Source organism: Bombina bombina, chromosome 3 (genome assembly GCF_027579735.1).
Source record: "Bombina bombina isolate aBomBom1 chromosome 3, aBomBom1.pri, whole genome shotgun sequence".
Classification (NCBI taxonomy): domain Eukaryota; kingdom Metazoa; phylum Chordata; class Amphibia; order Anura; family Bombinatoridae; genus Bombina; species Bombina bombina.
In genome coordinates this window covers 652,193,059-652,217,744 of record NC_069501.1, presented here as the reverse complement: position 1 = coordinate 652,217,744, position 24,686 = coordinate 652,193,059, and the positions used below count along the sequence as shown (strand labels likewise).

The following is a 24,686-nucleotide window of genomic DNA, read 5'->3' as shown; positions in this document are numbered from 1 at the left end:
ACCGGGTATCACCGATGCGTCCTGGCTCCAAAATCTTCATCTAAGCCCAAGCGGGGGCTAGACATCCATCATCCGACGGCTGAAGAAGTCCAGAAGAGGCTCCAAAGTCTTCATCCTATCCGGGAAGAAGAGTAGATCCGGACCGGCAACCATCTTCTTCCAAGCGGCATCTTCTATCTTCATCCGATGAGGACCGGCTCCATCTTGAAGACCTCCACCGCGGACCCATCTTCTTCCGACGACGACTTCCCGGCGAATGACGGTTCCTTTAAGGGACGTCATCCAAGATGGCGTCCCTCGAATTCCGATTGGCTGATAGGATTCTATCAGCCAATCGGAATTAAGGTAGGAAAATTCTGATTGGCTGATGGAATCAGCCAATCAGAATCAAGTTCAATCCGATTGGCTGATCCGATCAGCCAATCAGATTGAGCTCGCATTCTATTGGCTGATCGGAACAGCCAATAGAATGCGAGCTCAATCTGATTGGCTGATTGAATCAGCCAATCGGATTGAACTTGATTCTGATTAGCTGATTCCATCAGCCAATCAGAATTTTCCTCATCGGATGAAGATAGAAGATGCCGCTTGGAAGAAGATGGTTGCTGGTCCGGATCTACTCTTCTTCCCGGATAGGATGAAGACTTTGGAGCCTCTTCTGGACTTCTTCAGCCGTCGGATTATGGATGTCTAGCCCCCGCTTGGGCTTAGATGAAGATTTTGGAGCCAGGACGCATCGGTGATACCCGGTGAGGTGAAGACAAGGTAGGAAGATCTTCAGGGGCTTAGTGTTAGGTTTATTTAAGGGGGGTTTGGGTTAGATTAGGGGTATGTGGGTGGTGGGTTGTAATGTTGGGGGGGTATTGTATGTTTTTTTTTACAGGCAAAAGAGCTGAATTCTTTGGGGCATGCCCCGCAAAGGGCCCTGTTCAGGGCTGGTAAGGTAAAAGAGCTTTGAACTTTTGTAATTTAGAATAGGGTAGGGCATTTTTTTTTATTTTGGGGGTCTTTGTTATTTTATTAGGGGGCTAAGAGTAGGTGTAATTAGTTTAAAATTGTTGTAATATTTTTCTGATGTTTGTAAATATTTTTTTATTTTTTGTAACAGTTCTTTTTTATTTTTTTGTACTTTAGTTAGTTTATTTCATTGTATTTATTTGTAGATATTGTATTTAATTAATTTATTGATAGTGTAGTGTTAGGTTTAATTGTAGGTAATTGTAGGTATTTTATTTAATTAATTTATTGATAGTGTAGTGTTAGGTTTAATTGTAGGTAATTGTAGGTATTTTATTTAATTAATTTATTGATAGTGTAGTGTTAGGTTTAATTGTAACTTAGGTTAGGATTTATTTTACAGGTAAATTTGTAATTATTTTAACTATTTTAGCTATTAAATAGTTCTTAACTATTTAATAGCTATTGTACCTGGTTAAAATAAATACAAAGTTACCTGTAAAATAAATATTAATCCTAAAATAGCTATATTATAATTTATATTGTAGCTATATTAGGATTTATTTTACAGGTAAGTATTTAGCTTTAAATAGGAATCATTTATTTAATAAGAGTTAATTAATTTCGTTAGATTTAAATTATATTTAAGTTAGGGGGGTGTTAGTGTTAGACTTAGCTTTAGGGGTTAATACATTTATTAGAATAGCGGTGAGCTCCAGTCGGCAGATTATGGGTTAATGTTTGAAGTTAGGTGTCGGCGATGTTAGGGAGGGCAGTTTAGGGGTTAATACTATTTATTATAGGGTTAGTGAGGCAGATTAGGGGTTAATAACTTTATTATAATAGCGGTGCGGTCCGGTCGGCAGATTAGGGGTTAATAAGTGTAGGCAGGTGGAGGCGACGTTGTGGGCGGCAGATTAGGGGTTAATAAATATAATATAGGGGTCGACGGTGTTAGGGACAGCAGATTAGGGGTACATAGGGATAATGTAAGTAGCGGCGGTTTACGGAGCGGCAGATTAGGGGTTAATAATAATATGCAGGTGTCAGCGATAGCGGGGGGCGGCAGAATAGGGGTTAATAAGTGTAAGGTTAGGGGTGTTTAGACTCGGGGGTACATGTTAGAGTGTTAGGTGCAGACGTAGGAAGTGTTTCCCCATAGCAAACAATGGGGCTGCGTTAGGAGCTGAACGCGGCTTTTTTGCAGGTGTTAGGTTTTTTTTCAGCTCAAACAGCCCCATTGTTTTCTATGGGGGGAATCGTGCACGAGCACGTTTTTTAAGCTGGCCGCTTCCGTAAGCAACTCTGGTATCGAGAGTTGCAGTGGCGTTAAATATGCTCTACGCTCCTTTTTTGGAGCCTAACGCAGCCATTCTGTGGACTCTCAATACCAGAGTTATTTTAAAGGTGCGGCCAGAAAAAAGCCAGCGTTAGCTACGCGGGTCGTTACCGACAAAACTCTAAATCTAGCCGTAAGTATCTTTAGTCCTGTATTGCATATGCAATTAGCCAGCATATTGTTTGCATTTTACTCTGGGTCAAGTACATAACGGCACCTTTACCGGCTTTTTACTATGCGGTACACAGCATATTTAAACTTATAATTTAAAGCATACACTTTATTATATGTCATTTTTATTATTGCATATAACGTTTTGTTCACTAGTTTAATTCAATCACTGGCGCACTGATTTACTACTTTATACTTTTTAGCTGGAATGGCCTCAACCTACTTCTCTAAAGGAATTACAGAGGTTCTTGGGGTTCTCCAATTATTACCACAAGTTTATAAAGAACTTTTCTCAAACAGTCGCTCCTCTCACTGAATTAACAAAAGGGAACCAAGACTGTAAACATTGGTCTCCCGAAGCCATAAGTGCCTTCTCTAGTCTGAAAAAGGCTTTCTGTTCAGCTCCTGTGCTCCCCCATCCTAATCCTGACCTACAATTCACTTTAGAGGTTGATGCCTCTGAGATAGGGGCTTCTAAACGCTTTACTCCTGCTGAGAGGAAGTACGATGTGGGTAATCATGAACTCTTAAGATGGCTTTGACCAAATGGCGTCATTGGTTAGAGGGCACCACAAATCCCATTCAGATTTTCACCGTCTACAAGAATCTGACTTACCTAGAGACTGCTCATCAACTCAATCCTCGACAGGCCAGGTTGCCTTGTTCTTTTCCCATTTTAACTTTGTGGTCTCTTATCTTCCTGGGACCAAGAACAAGAAGGCGGATGCACTTTCCTGTCAATTCCCTCACTCAAGTGACTCCTCTGAAGCTCCTATTGAACACATCATACCCCTTCCTGTGTGATTGCTCAACTAAACACCAAGCTTCTGCAAAGATTGCAACGTGCTCAGTCTAGTAAACCTCCTGGAGCCCCAGTGGCTTCCGATATCCTCTTTGTACCTCTGAATTTACACATCCCTGTGCTAGTCTGGGCTCATGACAGCAAACTCTCAGGACATGCTGGTTCTACTAGGACTTTCAAGCATCTTTCCCAACATGTATGGTGGCCTACTATGAAGTCTGACATTCAGGATTATGCGAAGGCTTGCAAAACTGGTGCTGCCAATAAGACTCCCCGATCTTTGCCTCCTGGCTTGCCCCAACCATTGTCAATTCCCAAACAACCATGGACACACATAACAATGGATTTCATTGTGGACCTTCCTCCTTCTGACCACCATACAGTTATCTGGGTTGTGGTGGATCACTTTTCCAGACTGGCTCATTTTGTACCCCTAACCAAACTGCCTTCTGCCCAAGAATTATCATCTCTCTTTCTCTTGCATGTGGTACGACTTCATGGCATTCCTATGAATATCGTTTCCAACAGAGGTCCACAGTTCATCTCTGCCTTTTGGAGAGTCTTTTGTAAGTTGATTGGAACCACTGTTTCTTTGTCTTCTGGCTACCATCCTCAAACCAATGGACTAACTGAGAGAGCAAACCAGGATCTTGAAACTTACCTTACAGTCTTGATCAATGCTCGCCATACCAACTGGTCTGAGTTGTTACCCCTAGCTGAGCTGGCAAGAAACACTCATTGGAACTCTTCTCTTCGATGTTCTTCATTTCAAGCTGCAGCAGGGTATCAACCTCATGTCTTACCTCTTTCTGCTCAGTCCACTGGGGTTCCTGCTGCAGACCGACACGTCACTAGACTCACCACTCATTGGCAACGTATTCGCTCTCAGCTACATTCAGCTGTCTCTAGATATAAGAAGTTTGCTGATCATCATATAGCTTCTGTACGTGCCATCCCAGTGGGTGAAAGTGTTTGGATCTCTACTCGACACATTCGTCTACATCAACCCTGTCACAAATTGGGGCCTAGGTTTATCGGCCCTTACAAGGTCCTGAAAAGACTTTCTCCTGTTGCCTACAAAGTGACCTTGCCCAAAACCCTACGCATACACCAAGTCTTCCACAGCTCACTACTTAAACCTTACATCAAGAACAGATATACCCGGCTCCAAGCTCCTCCTCCTCCACTCCTGCTCCTTGGTGACCCTGAATATGAAGTAGCTAAGATCCTGGACTCCAGATACAGATGCGGACAACTGCAGTATCTGATACATTGGAAGGGTTACTCGATGGCAGATCGTTCCTGGGTTCCTGCCCGTGATGTGCATGCTCCATCCTTTGGTCTCAAGTTTCCATGCTGCTCATCCTTTGAGGCCCACTATTGTTCCCAAAGGGAACCCTTGAGTGGGGGCTATGTCATGCCGCGCCGCTCTAGCCATTGCTAGGGGTGCGGCGTCTCCTTCCCTGTTTTTTGCCTTGGGCTGTGTCGGGTATGGAGGCTTGTGGCGCTGATGTCATCGCTGCACACTCATCTCTGTCTTTGATGCCGGTCAGACAATTGTGGCACGAATCCTACGCCTATGTAAGTGTTCCTTGTACGATCTATCACTGCACAAGTATAGGTGTTACTTTGTGTGCTCCTGGGTGTGATAGATCGCACTTTTCTTACTGCCTTATTGTTATACCGCTGCTGAACTCTGCCTGTCTGACTACTCTGCCTCTTAACCCCTAAATTGCTGGATTGACTACTGCTGAACTCTGCCTGTCTGACTACTCTGCCTCTTAACCCCTAAATTGCTGGATTAATATACTTCTGCTGAACTCTGCCTTTCTGACGCTCTGCTTATTAACCCCTATTGTTCTGGATTGCCTCTTTGTTGCCTAAACCTGCTTACCTGACCATTCTATTGGTATGCCCTTGGACTGCTTTACTGTTGCCAAATCCTGCATGCCTGACCATTCTAGTGGTGTGCCCTTGGACTGTTTTGCTGTTGCCAAACCCTACCTGCCTGACCATTCTAGTGGTTTGTCCTTGGACCACTCTGCCGTTGCTGCTGGGGACTGCCCTGCCTGTGGTGAGTGCCACCTTCCTCATCTTACTAACTTTCTCTGCTCTGGAATATTCCCTATCTTTCCAGCTCGATGCTGAGATAACTAGATTACTGTCCGAGTTTGGTCTGAAAGAGGTATATCCCATGAGCATTACATTCAGTTTGTGCTCGTATTATAATTGAAAGTAAACTGTTTTCGTTCTAGCGCTAACCCGACAAACGCAAAAAGCTGAAGTTAGAATATTTTGTGCGTGTTCACGTATTCCTCCATAGAAGTCAATGGAGGAAAAAAGTGGAAAAAACCTAACAACCAAACATAAAAATATGAATATTTCACACACACACACACACAGAGATAGATATATATATATATATATATATATATATATATATATTTGTTTAGAAATATTATGCTATGTGCAGAACAATGGGATTTTAAATATTTACAGTAAATACATAGTAAAACCTTTATTAAAAAAGCATATTGCTCTAAGACTAGACTGGTTACACATCCCATGACCCTGCAACATGCTCAGCCCTGGGTGCTAATAGCACTCTCAGGAAGCTGTGCTGTCTCCAGAGTAACAGGCAGTTAACCCCAGACAAGTCTGGGTGCAAGGCCCATAGGAGAAATTACAAAGGCCTAGATTACGAGTTTTGCTGTAGCTGAAAAAGCAGCGTTAACAGGTGCTGACGCTGCTTTTTTACTACCGCTGGTATTACAAGTCTTGCAGGTTTAGGGTCACCGCACACTTTTTTGGCCTTCCCGAAAAAACGACTTACGTAAACTTTGTAACGTCTTTTTTCTATGGGACTTTTATAGCACTGGTATTACGAGTCTGTCCTGGGAGGCCAAAAAGTGAGTGGTACACCATAAACCATCAAGATTTCTAACGCATTTAAAAATCAGTAGTTATGAGTTTTATGGTACAATGCCGTAACATAAAACTCATAACTAAAGTGCTAAAAAGTACCCTAACACCCATAAACTACCTATTAACCCCTAAACCGAGGCCCTCCCGCATCACAAACACTAAAATAAATTTTTTAACCCCTAATCTGCCGCTCCAGACACCGCCGCCACCTACATTATACTTATGAACCCCTAATCTGCTGCCCCCAACATCGCCGACACCTACATTATATTTATTAACCCCTCATCTGCCGCCCCCAATGTCGGCGCAACCTACCTACACTTATTAACCCCTAACCTGCTGCCCCCAATGTAGCCACCACTATAATAAACATATTAACCCCTAAACTGCCGCACTCCCGCCTTGCAAACATTAGTTAAATATTATTATCCCCTATTCTACCATCCCTAACATCGCCGCCACCTACCTACATTTATTAACTCTTAATCTGCCGCCCAGTCGCCGCCACAATATTAAATGTATTAACCCCTAAACCTAAGTCTAACCCTAACCCTAACACCCCCTAACTTAAATATAATTAAAAGTAATCTAAATAAATATTCCTATCATTAACTAAATTATTCCTATTTAAAACTAAATTCTTACCTGTAAAATAAACCCTAAGCTAGCTACAATATAACACTACACTATAATTAAATAAATTAAATAAATTAAATACAATTACCTAAATTAAATTAAATAAGCTAAAATACAAAAACAAACAAACACTAAATTACAGAAAATAATAAACAAATTACAGATATTTACACCTAATCTAATAGCCCTATTAAAATAAAAAGCCCCCCCAAAATAAAAAAAACCCTAGCCTAAACTAAACTAAGAATAGCCCTTAAAAGGGCCTTTTGCGGGGCATTGCCCCAAAGTAATCAGCTCTTTGACCTGTAAAAAAAAAATGCAAACATCCCCCCCAACAGTAAAACCCACCACCCACACAACCAACCCCCCAAATAAAATACTATCTAAAAAAACCTAAGCTCCCCATTGCCCTGAAAAGGGCATTTAGATGGGCATTGCCCTTAAAAGGGCAGTTAGCTCTTTTGCCGCCCAAACTCTAACCTAAAAAACCCCCACCCAATACACCCTTAAAAAAACCTAACACTAACCCCATGAAGATCGATTTACCAGGAGATGTCTTCATCCAAGCCGGGCAGAGTGGTCCTCCAGACGGGCAGAAGTCATCATCCAGACGGCATCTTCTATCTTCATCCTTCCGGCGCAGAGCGGGTCCATCTTCAAGACATCCGACGCGAAACATCCTCTTCAAACGACGGCTTCTTCGTAATGAATATCTCTTTAAGTGACGTCATCCAAGATGGCGTCCCTTAGATTCCGATTGGCTGATAGAATTCCTATTGGCTGATCCAATCAGCCAATAGGATTGAGCTTGCATTCTATTGGCTGATTGGAACAGCCAATAGAATGTGATCTCAATAATATTGGCTGATTGGATCAGCCAATAGGATTGAAGTTCAATCATATTGGCTGATTGCATCAGCCAATAGGATTTTTTCTGCCTTAATTCTGTCTGAATGAAGACTTCGCCCGGCTTGGATGAAGACTTCTCCCGGCTTCGTTGAGGACTTCGGCCCGGCTTGTATGAAGACGTCTCCTGGTAAGTCGATCTTCAGGAGGTTAGTGTTAGGTTTTTTTAAGGGTGTATTGGGTGTTTATTTTTTTTAGGTTAGGGTTTGGGCGGCAAAAGAGCTAACTGCCCTTTTAAGAGCAATGCCCATCCAAATGCCCTTAGGTTAGGTTTTATTTTACAGGTACTTTTGTATTTATTTTAGCTAGGTAGTTAGTAAATAGTTAATAACTATTTAATAATTATTCTACCTAGTTAAAATAAATACAAAACATGCCTGTAAAATAAAAATAAACCCTAAGCTAGATACAATGTAACTATTAGTTATATTGTAGCTAGCTTAGGGTTTATTTTACAGGTAAGTATTTAGTTTTAAATAGGAATAATTTAGTTAATGATAGGAATATTTATTTAGATTACTTGTAATTATATTTAAGTTAGGGGGGGTTAGGGTTAGACATAGGTTTAGGGGTTAATACATTTAATATAGTGGCGGCGACGGGGGGGTGATTAGGGGTTAATAATTGTAGGTAGGTGGCGGCGATGTTAGGGACGGCAGATTAGGTGTTAATAATATTTAACTAATGTTTGCAGCGGTTTAGGGGTTAATACGTTTATTATAGTGGCGTCGACGTTGGGGGGCGGCAGATTAGGGGTTAATAAGAGTAGGTAGGTTGCGGCGACATTGGGGGCGGCAGATTAGGGTTTAATAAATATAATGTAGGTGTCGGCGATGTTGGGGGCAGCAGATTAGGTGTTCATAAGTATAATGTAGGTGGCGACGGTGTCCGAAGCAGCAGATTAGGGGTTAATAATTATAATGCAGGGGTCGGCGGCGGCAAATTAGGGGTTAATAATTATAATGCAGGGGTCGGCGATGTCAGGGGTGGCAGATTAGGGGTTAATAAGTGTAAGATTAGGGGTGTTTAGACTCGGGTTCATGTAAGGGTGTTAGGTGTAAACAAATTTTATTTTCCCCATAGGAATCAATGGGGCTGCGTTACTGAGCTAAACGCTGCTTTTTTGCAGGTGTTAGATTTTTTTCAGCCGGCTCTCCCCATTGATTCCTATGGGGAAATCGTGCACAAGCACGTTACACCAGCTCACCGCTGACTTAAGCAGCGCTGGTATTGAAGTGAGATTTGGAGCAAAATTTTGCTCTACGCTCACTTTTTGTCTTTTAACGCCCGGTTTCTGAAAACTCGTAATACCAGCGATGTAGGAAAGTTAGCGGTGAGAATAACGTGCAAGTTAATACCTCACCCATGTTACTGCAAAACTCGTAATCTAGGCGAAAATAAATTAATACAACACACAGAGAAAGTCCAGCACTCGCTTACAAGATCTCAGCTAAGATTAAAAGCAAAACTGGAAGAGTTAGTTACCACATCTGGGACAAGCCCAGGTACCAGGTCAAGGTCTCTTCTAAAACCTGGGTCCCTAATACAGCCATACAAATGCCAGCTCTCAATCAAATAAACTGGGAACAAGTTAGGGTTCACAGACTTATGTAATCATCCTAAACGTATACAAAACACGGAAGGGGACTGCACTCTCAGACTGGACTGGGTACACATCCCATAACCCTGCAACATGCTCAGCCCTGGGTGCTAATAGCACTCTCAGGAAGCTGTGCAGTCTCCAGAGTCACAGGCAATCAACCCCCAGACAAGTCTGGTTTCAAGGCACATAGGAAAAATTACAAAATAAATTAATACAACACACTGAGAAAGTCCAACACTGACACTGTGGGCCCGATTCAATTTTGCGTTGGTTTGGTATCACATATACGGCGTAACCTAGAAGTTACGCTCGTATATTTCTGCCGTAGTTTTTTGGCCCATAGACAGGTATACCAAACCCGCGCAGTTTGGTATCCAATATACAGCGTAAGGACTTACGTAGCGAAAATGGAGAAATCTTACTACATTTTCACCTCGCCACAAATTGCAGGCGTAGTAAGCCTTAAGCTGAGTATTGGAGCCCCTGTAACTTCCTAAACTACCTGCAAAATAAAACCTAACACCTAAGCGCATGCTCAATGTCTATCTACCTGTCAACCGCAATCCCCCGCTGCAATCCCTAATAAAGTGCTTAACCCCTAAACCGCCGCTCCCCGGACCCCGCCGCCCACCTACATTAAAATGATAACCCCCCCTGAACTTCCGGTGGGCGGACCTAGAAAATGGCAGCAAGAACTTTTAGCTCTGCAGCAACCCTCATCTAATAGCTGCAAACTAGCCTCTTTCTTCGCCATCTGCAACTCCCTTGACAGGCAAGCTGTCCGGGAACCCTCAGCAGATAGAAGCCTCTCCAACGCTTCTTCCCTGGAAGTCAGTTTACTACAATCCATAAAGGATTTGCTGCATAATGGACGCAGCAAGGGACATTGCTGACCAGATATGTTCTATATTTCTACCCAAGTTTGAACAAATATTTGCAAGCTATGAAAGATTGAAAGACGCTGTTCAGTCAACGGATAAATTGAACCCCACAAAGCCTTATGCTGGGCATGGAACAATAAAGCCGCTACTGGTAACCTCCCTGAGGCCCGTTGGAACAACCTCTCGGTACCGACAATTACCAGGCTGCGGCCCTCAGTGTGACACCACGTGGGGCCGCCAATGCGCGATCTGAAGTAAGCCAATGCAGAGTTAAACCGCATACCGAAGCTACATACAGCGGAGCGGGGCCTAACTCGGGAGAGTACACTCTGGATATTCCTGCTATGGAACATATTACAGCACTAGAGGAAAGCTCGAAAATGCCGTGGCCGGTTCACCTGAGCGCCATTACAGCCACAGAAGTCACTTATAACCCGGACTGTGCGGTGCCGACAGAATGGAAATCTCTTGAACCAGAATACCTGCCTATCGTTGGAAGGGCACTCCCTCATGGGATTCGCACAGTTAGAATTCACACAGTGCCTTCACGAGAACTTTCCCGGGTCGGATTGTTACAGTACATTGTTCCTATACAGGCTCCGCATTTGATCGCAAGACCTAACATCTATCCCTCTGAATGTGGAAAGCAGCATGGAGGGCTGCTGTCCCCCACGGGCAGGCTGTGCCCCACTGACCGGCAACCATTTAAATCTAACCCGTGCAGGAATCGGGTAATCTATCTACTCTGTCCAGCTTGTTTGTCGGGGAGCCATGGTCTCTCTTAAATATTGCCGACTTTGAAACGAGTAGTGCACACATCTTAATGTTATGCTTAGGGACACTAGCACAATGCGATGGTGGTTGGCTGACTTACAATCCGATATGTATATGCTATGAGTCCTGTTGCCTCTCGACTCCAGCTGGCACGGCTTTAACCGGAACCTCCTGTTTTTATCTTGGCCAGTGTGTTCATTATGGCTGCATGAACTGTCGCCTGTCAGATTGCTGCCGGATTATGTATATTTTTCAATGAATACACCTCTGCGTCCCTTATTATACACCAGCATTTGTTTCCTACTTGGCTGAGATATTCATTAAATAGTAGGAAACGACTTATGATATGTTCTAACTTGGGGCCATGAGAAGCAGCCCAGAGTTTGTTCTTGCATTGATGCTATAGTTAGGTTTATAGTGTATCTCTGGTTAAGTTTAGTTTTTATGCTTATTTTATTGTTATTATTATTATTTTTTTATTTAATTTTCCCAGTTTGTTAAAAGGGTTATATATCCTGACACTATTATGAATATAGTGGCGGTCCTACTGTCAACCCTGTTAGGGGGGGTAAATGAACCTAAACAACAATTGGCACCCGATGTTTTACTCTAGCATTTAAGTCACTGTATAAGCTCATTTAATTAAGTGAATAGCCTCTTAATCCGTTGACATGCTTATCTGCAAGCCCAATTACGTCATAAAGCATTACCAATGCACAAATCTATACCTTAATTGCATAACTTAGTGCACATTGCTAAACTCGATGTTATCTTATTAATAACATGACCAAAGCCAGGCCACAGGACAGTCTAGCTTCATAAGCACCCTATCTATAAATATTGAGCCAACACGTACTTTGTCACTAGCGTAGAATTACTCTCTACCAGACCAACAGTCATTTGAGAGACACAATCTAACTGTACCCCGGGCCCACTCAGACGGGCTTTGACTATGAGCCCTTTGTGCTATACAGTATCCCTATAATGAATTAGCTCACTAGTTCCAACCACCCCTAAATACAATGCACCATAAAACCCACAAGGTGCTCCACACCTTGCCCAATTTTTTTTTTTTTTTTTTTTTTTTTTTAGGCACATTTGGGCATGCAGCAACAACGGAATGAGCATTCTACTACCACACATATTCTCACTTCATTGAGTCTGGTTTCTAGGGGTTTAGTTTAGTTACAATTATATTAATAAAACCGGACAACATATCAAATGACTTGAGTGCTGGGCTTCGGAGGGGATCTACTGTACAATAAACATATAAAACTTAGAAGCGAACATTCATCCTAAAAAGTATATAACAGCTACTCTGAACTCTACTCTGAAGTCCTATCAGGGCCACACAGGTTTCTTATAGACTGTGCATAGGCTATTCTATGAGGTTTTTTTTTTTTTTTGTTGTGTTTAGTTTTGTTTAGTTTTGTATGTTTAGGTTAATTAAGTTTAAAAAAGGGAGAGAGTTTGGGTAAAAGTTACTAGAAACACCTGGGTGTCCACGTGCACTGAATATATATGTTTATGTATTACCTACACCTTTTCTATAATTTCAATTATTGTACACCTTGGAAAAGCACCTTTTCCTCGCACACATTTATATTATGAGCCAACAGCTATTGTTTCCAAACGACATGTATCTAGTATCAAGTGTTTTTCTTTTCATAATGTCCTATTGTAGACCCATTGAATGTGACTTCAAACATTGCCGAAATAATCTGTACACATGTATTATATGCCTGAACTCTCTTAATAAAAAGAATTAAAAAAAAAAAATGATAACCCCCCTAATGTGAGCCCCCCTACACCGCCGCCACCTATATTATATATCTAACCCCCTAATGTGAGCCCTCTACACCGCCGCCACCTATATTATATATCTAACCACCTAATGTGAGCCCTCTACCCCGCCGCCACCTACATTAAAATGATAAACCCCCTAATGTGAGCCCCCTACACCACCGCCACCTATATTATATATCTAACCCCCTAATGTGAGCCCTCTACACCGCTGCCACCTATATTATATATCTAACACCCTAATGTGAGCCCTCAACACCGCCGCCACCTATATTATATATCTAACCCCCTAATGTGAGCCCCTCTACACTGCCGCCACCTATATTATATATCTAACCCCCTAATGTGAGCCCTTTACACCGCTGCCACCTCTATTAAAATTATTACTCCCTAATGTGAGCCCCCTACCCTGCCGCCACCTATTTTAACTACATTACCCCCTAATCTAATCCCCCTACACCGCCGCCACCTATATTAAAAATGATTAACCCCCTAATCTAAGGCCCCCCTGGCCTTATTCATAGACAATAAACTATTTAATAGCTATTGTACTTAGTTAAAATAAATACCAAGTTGCCTGTAAAATAAATATAAACCCTAAAATAGCTACAATGTAATTATTAATTATATTGTAGCTATCTTAGGGTTTATTTTATAGGTAAGTATTTAGTTTTAATAGGAATATTTTAGTTAATAATATTAATATTATTTAGATCTATTGCAATAATAAATAAGTTAGGGGGTGTTAGGGTTAGATAGGGTTAATATAAATAATTATAATAACTATATTAACCTTAATATAATTATGGTTAATATAGTTTAATATAGGTGGCGGCGGTGTAGGGGGTCAGATTAGGGGTTAATATATTTAATATAGGTGGCGGCGGTGTAGGGGGATTAGATTAGGGGTTAATATATTTAATATAGGTGGCGGGCGGTGTAGGGGGGTCAGATTACAGGTAAAAGAGCTGATTACTTTGGGGCAATGCCCCGCAAAAGGCCCTTTTAAGGGCTGGTAATAGAGGTGATTACTTTGGGGCAATGCAGTGTAGGGACACTTTAGTATTTAGGAAGTAATACATTTATTATAGGTGGCGGCGGTTGTAGGGGGATTAGATTAGGGGTTAATCATTTTAAATATAGGTGGCTGCCAGTGTAGGGGGATTAGATTAGGGGGTAATGTAGTTAAAATAGGTGGCGGCAGGGTAGGGGGGCTCACATTAGGGGGTTAGATATATAATATAGGTGGCGGCGGTATAGGGGGCTCACATTAGGGGGTTAGATATATAATATAGGCGGCGGCGGTGTAGAGGGCTCACATTAGGGGTTAATATAGTTAAAATAGGTGGTGGCGGTGTAGGGGGATCATATTAGGGGCTAATATAGTTAAAATAGGTGGCGGCGGTGTAGGGGGGATCAATATTTAGGGGGTAATATAGTTAATGTAGCTGGCGGCGGGGTAAGGGGCTCACATTAGGGGGTAAATATAGTTAAAAATAGGGTGGCAGCGGTGTAGGGGGTGATCTTATTAGGGGGTAATATAGTTCATGTCGCTGGCGGCGGGGGTCCAGGAGCGGTGGTTTAGGGGTTAATATATTTATTGTTAGTAGTGGGAGGGGATTGTGGATAGAGGGGGTATACGTGTCGGGCTATGTTTGGGAGGCGTGTTAGACAGTAACGGGAGATTAATATTTTAGTCAGTTTTTTTATGCGGCGGCAGTTTCTAAAGTGCCGTAAGTCACTGGCGACTCCAGAAATTTGTACTTACGCAGATTTCTGGACATCGCTAGTTTGTCAGAATTATGGCACTTTAGCAAATGCCGGCGCCGTATATGGGATAGCTCAATGTGCAAGCTGAAACTACGGGCGGCGCACACACACACACTAGTCCTAAAGCCTGTGTACGGGCCATTTTTTGCAGTACAGCGGTCCCAACCTCTTGCTCTCTCTCTCCCCCCTCTCTTTTGCTCTCTCTCCCCCCTCTCTTTTTCTCCCCCTCTTTTTGCTCGCTCTCTCTCCTCTCCTCGTTTGCTCTCTCTCTCCCCCTCTCTTTTGCACTCTCCCCCCTCTTTTTGCTTTCTCTCTGCCCCCTCTCTTTTGCAGTCTCTCTTCCCTCTCTTTTGCAGTCTCTCTCTCTCTTTCTCTCCCCTCTAATTTGCTCGCTCTCTCTCCCCCTCTCTTTTTCTCTCTCTCCCCCCTCTCTTTTGCAGTCTCTCTCCCCTCTCTTTTGCAGTCTCTCTCTTTCTCTCCCCTCTCATCTTGCTCACTCTCCTCCTCCCCTCTCTTTTGCTTTCTCCCCCTCCTCTTTTGCAGTCTCTCTCCCCTCTCTTTTGCAGTCCTCTCTCTCCCCTCTCTCTTTTGCAGTCTCTCTCTCTCCTCTCTTTTGTACACTCTCCCCTCTCTTTTGCACACTCTCCCCCTCTCTTTTGCACCACTCATCCTCTCCCCTCTCTTTTGCGCTCTCCTCCCTCTCTTTTGCTCTTTCTCCCCTCTCTTTTGCTCTCTCTCCTCCCTCTCTTTTTCTCTCTCTCTCCCCCCCCTCTCTTTTGCTCTCTCTTTCCCCTCTCTTTTGCTCTCACTCTCCCCCTCTCTTTTGCTCTCTCTCTCCCCCTTATCTTTTGCTCTCTCTCTCTCATCTCTTTTGTTCTCTCCCCCCTCCTCTTTTGCTCCCTCCCCCTCTCTTTTGCTCTCTCCTCCTCTCTTTTGCTCTCTCCTCCTCCCTTTTGCTCTTTAATCCCCTCTCTTTTGCTCTCTTTCTTCTCCCACCTCTCTTTTGCTCGCTCTCTCCCTCCTCTCTTTTGCTCTCTCTCTCCCTCCTCTCTTTTGCTCTCTCCACCTGTCTTTTGCTCTCTCTCCCCCTCTCTTTTGCTCTCTCTCTCTCTCCCTCTCTTTTGCTCTCTCTCTCTCTCCCCTCTCTTTTGCTCTCTCTCTCTCTCATTCTCCTCTCTTTTGCTCTCTCTCTTTCTCCTTTCTTTTCCTCTTTCTTCCCCCTCTTTTTTGCTCTCTCCCTCTCTTTTGCTCTCTCCTCCTCTTTTATACACTTCAGAGATAATGGAACAAATCTTTATCAGAATATGCAAATTTGACAGGGCCTTTTGGAGAGACCTATTCAAAACTGGCTTTTGAAGGAAGTTCATAGGCCAATGCAAAGCTTCACATACAAAGTTAACTCTACCCATGTTCTATAAAATAATCTTCAGAGAAAGATGGAAATGCTCAGAACAGGATGGTAGATCAGTAGTAGCTAAGATATAGGTCACAAGCAGTGTTTATATCAGTATTAACAGGACAGGTGACTTGGCCATATTTGTGCAAACTGTAAAATAATCCTGTTCTAACACAAATGTGTACATAGGTATAAACATTGATATAAGATACAGAAATGCAAACAATACTAGAATAAAATAAGTTGGTAAATTGTTAGATACAGACAGCAGATTTGCTGCTCAATATTTAAAGACTAAACAGCATAGCAAATCTGCAGCATCAGTCACAATCCAGAGGTTCTGAACAGTTCCATGCAGAGGTCTAAACAGTCCATGCTAGAATCAAAGGGTCCCACAGAAAATAGGGGGATGCTATCAAAACCAGAGCTTCAAAAGTAATGCTCATCTTACATATAACGCCTGATAACTGGGCACAGGTTGTGTTGATTTAAGCAGCTGCCACAGAGGTTATACAGGAATGAGTTCTTGAAGGTCCCAGCAGGTAAAAGCAAGAGTTAAAGAACTGACACTGACAGAAGATCAATTTCAGCCATAACTTCAAAGGCTGCTACTGAAGTGCAATCTGTTTTGTGGTTGTTTTTTTATTTTTTAAACATGTGGGAACACTAGAAACAATCTTTTAAAGATCAAAAAGTAAAAACAAGAAAAAAGAAAGTCAATGCAACTTATGGTATGATCCATCAGGGACACACAAAAAAAATCCTTATTTAAGGCATGGGAAATGCCATGGCACATTATAACCCTCAAGGAATAAAAAAAATAATGTAATCTTGAAGTTACAACGCCTAAATTTAAAATGATATTCTGTGAATCCCAGAAGAATAGTAGAAGACAAAATTTGTCTAAGGATTACCAAATTTATCATTTAAATTAAGTTATTTAAAAGTATCAATTTAATATTAATAAAGAAAGAAAAAAAAATATTTAATTGATTTAATTGATGTGAGTTCTTAAAAAAATATAACATTAATTGATTGCATACTGATAATTAGCAAGTTAATATAATTGGAATTATTGTGAGATAAAAAGTGCACAGGAAAAATATTTAATTATCAGAAAACTTACAGATAAAAAAACAAAGGTACACTGGAAGATTCCACAGAAGAAATAATTCATCTGAGTGCAAAAAAAAGGAAAAAATAATATTTACAAGTGTACCGCCTGTTATTCCCCAAGAACACAAATATAAATGAAAATTGTTTTCATCATAGAAAATAAAGCACATATTGCAATATTCTGCAGAGGAAATATTATATACCATCAGCAGTTTATATTATTTATTTAGTATTTAATCTAGCAAAAAAGTGATAAAAAGTTAGTCTCTAATGACCATATGGAAAGCTATAATGCAGACCCCTGAATCAAAACTCTTAAAAATGTAATTGATTTGTTTACCCTTATAAATCTAAAAGCCCTCATAATATTGTGAGAACCGGCAGTAAAAGTTATGAGACAAAAAAACAGACAAACCTAAATGCTGCTAAGGACTGTTATAGCTGCATAAGATAATAAAACATGACAAGGTATGTTCTCAATAAATTGTTAAAGCCTTTTTTTTTTAATGTGTAGCTCTGCTTTTGGTGGGAGAGATACCATATCTTTGTAGATCACAGTTTGCCTTTTGGTCATTACCCAACCAAATTTTTGTTTGGAATAGTCAAATTTATGTGTGTGTGTGTTGTATTGAATGTGTGTATGGTATGTGTGTGTCGTATGAGAGTGTGTGTATGGTGTGTCTCTTGTATGAGAGTGTCTGTGGTGTGTGTGTTATATGAATGTGGGTATGGTGTGTGTGTGTGGTGTGTGTGTTGTATGAGAGTTTGTGTATGGTGTGTGTATGGTGTGTGTGTTATATGAATGTGGGTATGGTGTGTGTGTGTGTGTTGTAATGAGAGTTTGTGTATGGTGTGTGTATGGTGTGTGTGTTGTATGAGAGCGTCTGCGAGTGTGTGTGATAAGGTGTTTTTGCTGTAGAGGAGTGCATGTGGTGTGTGTGTGTTTGTTGTATGAGAGTGTGTGTATGGTGTGTGTGTTGTTAGAGAGTGTGTGTGGTGTGTGTTTTATGAGTGTGTGTCTGTTGTTGTGTGTGATTGTATGAGAGCGTCTGTGGTGTGTGTGTGTATGGCACTGGTTTTTTTAAACCTGTCCTCAGGCCTCCCCTAACAGGCCACCTTTTGAGGATATCTGAACTATAACACAGGTAAAACAATCAGACTGATTAGTAAACATGAATATTTTATTGGCATTCATACAAGGTAATCAAGAAAACCTGGCCAGTTTGGGAGACCTGAGGACAGGTTTAAAAAACCAGTGGTGTATGGTGTGTGAGAGTAAGAGTGGTGTGTGAGAGTATGAGTGGGTGGGTGTCTTATTACCTTTTACAACACTTTTAAGTGGTGTTTACTTTAGAAATTTTCGGACCAAGCATTCAAATATGGTTGTAAAGGTATGTGGTATCATGGCCCTGGATCTTGGGGGAAAAAAGTTTAAAGAACCATGCTTTATGAATGACATCTGAGACTTAATCATGAGGATAAACTAGCAAATACTCTTTTGCAATTTGTTTGAGCAAGAGCAAGGGGCGGGGCATCTCAAGTGAATTCTTGTGCAGTCTTAAATTACCAAAGTAGATGCTGCTTCACCCACAAAAACATAGAAAGATAGGTTTCCTATCTAACTCACTTATCTTGTCTGTCCATTTTAATAAGATGAAGAACGTACAGAAATCATAAACGACAAAAAGAGAAAAGGTTGTGTTGTGTGTCAAGAAAAAAGAAAATACTATAACTAGGGATGCACCCCATACTAGTATTGGTATCGGTACCAATGCCAAGTACTTTCACCAGTACTTATACTCGTGCAAAATGCACTGATACGTAAACTGATACCTACAGATCTTAGATCTTACCATACACCTCTCTTGTGGCAATTTATTTTCTAAAACTTCATGTTCCCATTTAATTTTTTAAGCTGGAGTAGAGACTTAACTTAAAAATGTTCACTTCTGTTCTGCCAATAAAAATTGCTGTTATTTGTATATTGTAGCTGGAAGCTGGAAAGCCTACCTTGGAGAAATCACTGTACTCTCGTTCAGACAAACCTCTAAAGTATTGGGCAGTTAATAAATTGAGATTTAATGGCCAAAAATATCTTTCTTTCCCATGCCAGTAGTGTGGAAAGTGAAAAACTGTTCAGCTTAGCGTCAAACGTCCTTACTGATAAAAGAAAGAGACTTATAGCTGAACATGCATAGATGCTTCTGTTTCTCAAAATAACTTGCCACTAACTTTTGAAAAATGTATTCTAATTGCTAGATTGCCTGTTATACTGCTATTTCTCATCTTGCACAATTATGCTCAAAACATACTGTACTCTGAGGAACATCCTTATCTTATATAATTGCAGGAAGTGTGTTCATAGGACATATTAAGTTAATTCCTTTTTTTTTTTATTTATCCATCAATAGAAGAAAACATTACAGAATAAAGGGTCAACATACAGCCATGGCGTCATGCAGGACCCAAATAAAAAGCATGCAGGACTTTAACCGTAGCTCAAGGTCACAATTCTCTAATATTGGAATTTTGCCTATTAAATAAAATACAACAGAATCAAAACAAGACAGACCGAAACTAGAGAAAACAAACAAAAAAAAAACACCCAACCCAAACCCCCCTCCCCCTCTCATTCAATCACTAACCAAGCCATATACTGGGTAAATGTCCAGCATATATATGTAATTGGACATAAGAGGATTTTATTAGAGGTTTGACTAGAGAAATTTGCACCATCTCGGGAACTGACAGGATATACACTTTCCAATGTTTAAAAAAAGGCGTTAGTTGCACGTCAGTAGGATTCTGTAAATTACACTGTTCTAACATAAATTGCGACATCAGGGCAATTTTAAAGAGACAGTCTACACCAGAATTTTTATTGTTTTAAAAGATAGATAATCCCTTTTTTACCCATTCCCCATTTTTGTATAACCAACACAGTTATATTTATATATTTTTTACCTCTGTGATTATCTTGTATCTAAGCCTCTGCAAACTGCCCCTTTATTTCAGTTCTTTTGACAGACTTGCAGTTTATCAATCAGTGATAGCTCCCAGGTAACTTCACGTGCATGAGCACAGTGTTATCTATATGAAACACATGAACTAACACCCTCTAGTGGTGTAAAACCTGTTAAAATGCATTCTTAAGAGGCGGCCTTCAAGGTCTAAGAAATTAGCATATGAACCTCCTAGGTTAAGCTTTCAACTAAGAATATCAAGAGAACAAAGCAAAATTGGTGATAAAAGTAAATTGGAAAATTGTTTAATATGGCATGCCCTATCTGAATCATGAAAGTTTGTTTTGGACTAGACTGTCCCTTTAAGTTCTGTCAATTTTGGTGCTGATTATGCTTTCCAGATCCTTAAAATAAGATTACGCCCTTAAAATAAAATTGTGTTAATTAACTTGAAGTTTTTATATATTCCTTGAAATTTTGCTAAAAAAATATTTCAAGAGGATGGATATGAAAATCTAGCAATAGTATTGTGTTCATCCAGTATGACACTTTAGCCCAAAATTGCAAAATTTTCGGGCAAGCCCAAAAACAATGAAAAAGATCTGCGGAAGGCGCACTGCATCTAGAGCATAAGATATTTGTCTTGTACCATCTGGATAATCTATCTGGAGTTAAATATGTCATTAGGTTTATCTTGATCTGGGACTCCCTCCATGCTGTCAGAATCCAGGCTCTCTCTGTTATTTTAAAGGTGTCAACTATTACCTGTGTATCAATACCGGGAAAAATTCTTAACCATTTGGAAACTATATAATCCATTTGCTCTGAAGAGGGACGTTGATTGAGTAGGGAGTAGAAAGAAGAAATAGAGTACATGCCCAATTGGTATGCATTAATTCTACTCTGTAGGTCTGAAAGCAACCAATTCGCACCACATTTTTGTTTCAATTCAGAACAATAATGTCTTAGCTGTAGGTATGCATAGAAATCTCTTTTGCAGAGTCTGAATTGATTACATAAATAAGAAAATGCTAGAGGTGATAAATCTGGATTTAGAATTTGTATAACACACTTTAAACCTTTACAAGACCATTGTCTAAAAACGTCATTTGTTAAACCCGGAGTAAAATTAGGGTTACCTGTAATTGGAAGAAATTTCGAAATGTGTGGAGAGCAACCCACTCCAGAACAAAGCGTTTGCCATGATGTGATAATATTTTTAATAGTTATTAGCGAGAAGACTGATGAGGGAAGAGAAGTTATTGGACAATGCAAGATAGCATTCAATTGAAAGGGAGCCACTAAAGATAATCCCTATGTGAGAGAAGTAACCTGTTCCTGCTCTGTTAACCAATCTAGCGCAAGCTTAGCACATGCAGCTAAGCTATAAGATTGAATATTTGGCAAAGCCAAGCCCGCAGCAGACTTGGTGTTCATAAGGCGTTGAACCGATATTCGGTACCTTAGCCCCTTTCCAAATAAAGTTAGAGAACATTTATTATGTTTTATTATATCAGCTTTATAGATAGGGACCGGAATGTTCTGTATTAAATAGAATAGATTAGGAAAAAGTAGGGCTTTAATCAATGTAATACGCGCTGTTAATGAAATAGGAAGCTTAACCAATCCTCCATCTTTTTCCTGCAATTATCAAAGCATTTAGGAAAATTTAAATTATACCATTCTTCAGGATTTGGAATTAACCTGATACCTAGATAGGTAATCTGATAAGTCTCAGTAAAAGGGCGATTAATGCTATGATCCTTTTTATGCAACCACAGAATGTCAGATTTAAACAGGTTGATTTTATAACCTGAAATTAGACCAAATACTGCAACAATGTCAAGAAGAAGAGGAAGATTCCTCTTAATATTACTCAAAAACAGAAGTAAATCATCGGCATATAGTAATAAAACCAATTTATGTCCCCTTAAACGGATACCCTCGAGTTGTTGACGGAGATAAATCGACAATGGTTCCAGCAATACATTGAAAAGTAATGGGGAGAGTGGACAACCTTGTCTAGTTCACCTTTGTAGGACTAGATGCCGTGAAATTTCACCATTAATAATAAAGGCAGAGGTCGGTGAGCTATATATTAAGCAAATAAAATTATTAAAATATCCAGTCAGGCCAAATTGCTCTAAAGAAAAAAAGAGATGATCCCAGGAAATACGATTTAAAGCTTTTTCCGCGTCAACGGTCAGTAAAGCCAAATCGACTATATCCCTGTGTTTAAATGATTTCAATTTATTCCCAAAAAAGTCAAGCATTGTCATTACCTTACGCATATTTTTTACCGGATTCCTACCCGACATAAAACCTGATTGATTTTTGTGAATTATTACACCTAGATGGGGTTTTAACCTATTGGCTATAATAGATGTTAACAATTTATAGTTGGTGTTCAACACTGATATGGGCCTGTATGAGGACGTGAGTTCCGGGGTCTTTATTTTTTTTAGGATTAGAGATATATTAGCGGCTGCAAAATACAGGGAACATTTAGTATTATTTAGAAAATACATGTTAAATAATTTGTTTAATGTAGAAGAAATTTGTGTCTGCAAAATCCTATAGAATTCGATAGGAAGACAATCTGGTCCAGCCGCTTTATTTGTCTTAGCTACCTTTATGGCTGCTAATATTTCAGCCTCTGAAATAGGACTATTAATTCAGGCCATACTTTCTATAGGGAGTTTAGGATTTTTAATTTTATCCCAAAATACCTTTTCCTTGTCAACCTTGTGTTCCTCATGTTTATACAACTCTCTGAAATAATTGAAAAAATGTATTTCGGTGTCAGAATTCTTAGTGAATCTATCGGCTTCTAATGGCCGCTATACTATTCCTATTAATTGTTTTCATAATCCTAGCAAAAAAATTTAGCGGACCTGCCTACAATACCCCCATAAAGAGCTTTTTGTCTTCGATCTTCTTGAGTAATTTTCTATTTAATAAAAATATCGTGGGAGGTCTTATCATTTATATATTTAGGCCAGCTGAAATTAGAGGGGTTCCCCGGATACGTTCTATAAGCATTTTTTACTTGATTGGATATCTGAATTTCTTGATGTTTAAATCTTTTTTTAAGTCGACACATATAGGCTTTGATATTGACTTTTAGTACAGCCTTAGCAGATTCCCAGAACACCTCCGGACTTTTCTACATAGGTAACATTATGATTACAAAATTCCCTCCATTTCTCTTTAAGCCAATTTTGAAAATTAATATTATACGCCAAGTATTTAGGAAAATAAATATTATGGTTACGGGGGATGTATAGAAGATACATTAATTAAGCTCTAATATCTGCTCTCCAATCAAGACCAATCAAGGATTCTGAAATCAGAAACAAATCAATTCTAGACAAAGATTGATGCCCTTTAGATATACAAGTATATGCTTTCAAGTCTGGGTTCTGAGAGTGCCAAATATCAATCAGACCTAAGTGTGAACAGAACTTCTGTAAAATACGTGACTTCCTATCTCTAATAATCGGTAGCTTTTTATTTAATCTATCTAAGTTTGGTTCCGCTATTAAGTTGAAATCTCCTACCACTATGAGATTCTGTCCTATATACTTATGAAGATGCAGTGCCATATTATTCCAGAATTCCCTATTAACGTTATTAGGGCCATATATATTGCAAAAAATGAACCACATTTTATTAACTGAAATCTCTATAATTTGGAAAAGTCACTCAGAATCTGCGAAGCTGGATTCTATTTTATAGTCTAGGAGTTTATTAAAAAGAATTGCCACTCCTCTTTTCTGAGAGTTGTAAGGGGCGGCAATAACCTCCCCAACCCATTTGGACTTAAGCTTGGAAATTTCAGCTGTTTTTAAGTGAATTTCCTTTAAAAAAGCAATATCGGGTTTGGATTGGCCAAGCTGGTTAATTATTGACTTTCTTTTGATTGGGGAGGTTATGCCGCCTACATTCCACGATACTAAATTAAAAGTTGTTGACATTAATTTCAACTAAGGTTAGGTGTGAGAAGTGGGAAGATGGGGGAGGACAAGAACAAGGAAGGGGAAAAAAATATATATACTTTTTTTTTTTAAATCAAATACAATGTTTGAACAAGCTTCATTCCTTAATCTGGGAATCCATCAGAAAATAATTAACTCACAGTATGTTATCCAATTATTATGATAACCCCATCTCCTTACAGAATGCTGCAGCTTCATTAAACATTTTTTAGTGTATAGGAGACCCCTTCCTTTGTAACTAAAAGTTTAGCAGGATAAATTAATCTAACATTGCAGTCTGCTTTCATAAATTTAGCATAACATGGAGACATCTCTCTTCTTTTGGTCAAAGTTTCAGAAGAGAAATCTTGGAAAATCAAAATCTTATGTGGGCCAATAAGAAGGGAATTAAGTTTCCTGTAATATTTCAAGTACAACATTTTATCTAAATAATTAACAAACTTAAAAATGATAGGTCTTGGTTTAGCTTTCAAATTATTCCCTCTCAAGTGACCAATTCTATGCACTCTTTCTATCTTAAAGGGTGAGGAGGGAGGTGGGATCAGGAGTGTCTGAGGCAGGGTAACAGAAACAAAAGCCATTCAATCCTGAAATTCTACTGTTTCCAGAAGGCCAACAACTCTCAAGTTTTTGCGCCTCGACTGAT

The 24,686-nt window shown here is 40.0% G+C and overlaps 1 protein-coding gene across 1 annotated transcript in view; it reads right to left on the bottom strand.

The window, feature by feature from the left end:
• RPH3AL (rabphilin 3A like (without C2 domains)) overlaps nt 1–24,686 on the bottom strand; it is a 599,751-nt gene that overhangs the window by 249,933 nt on the left and 325,132 nt on the right. The gene's annotated exons all lie outside the window — the stretch shown is intronic.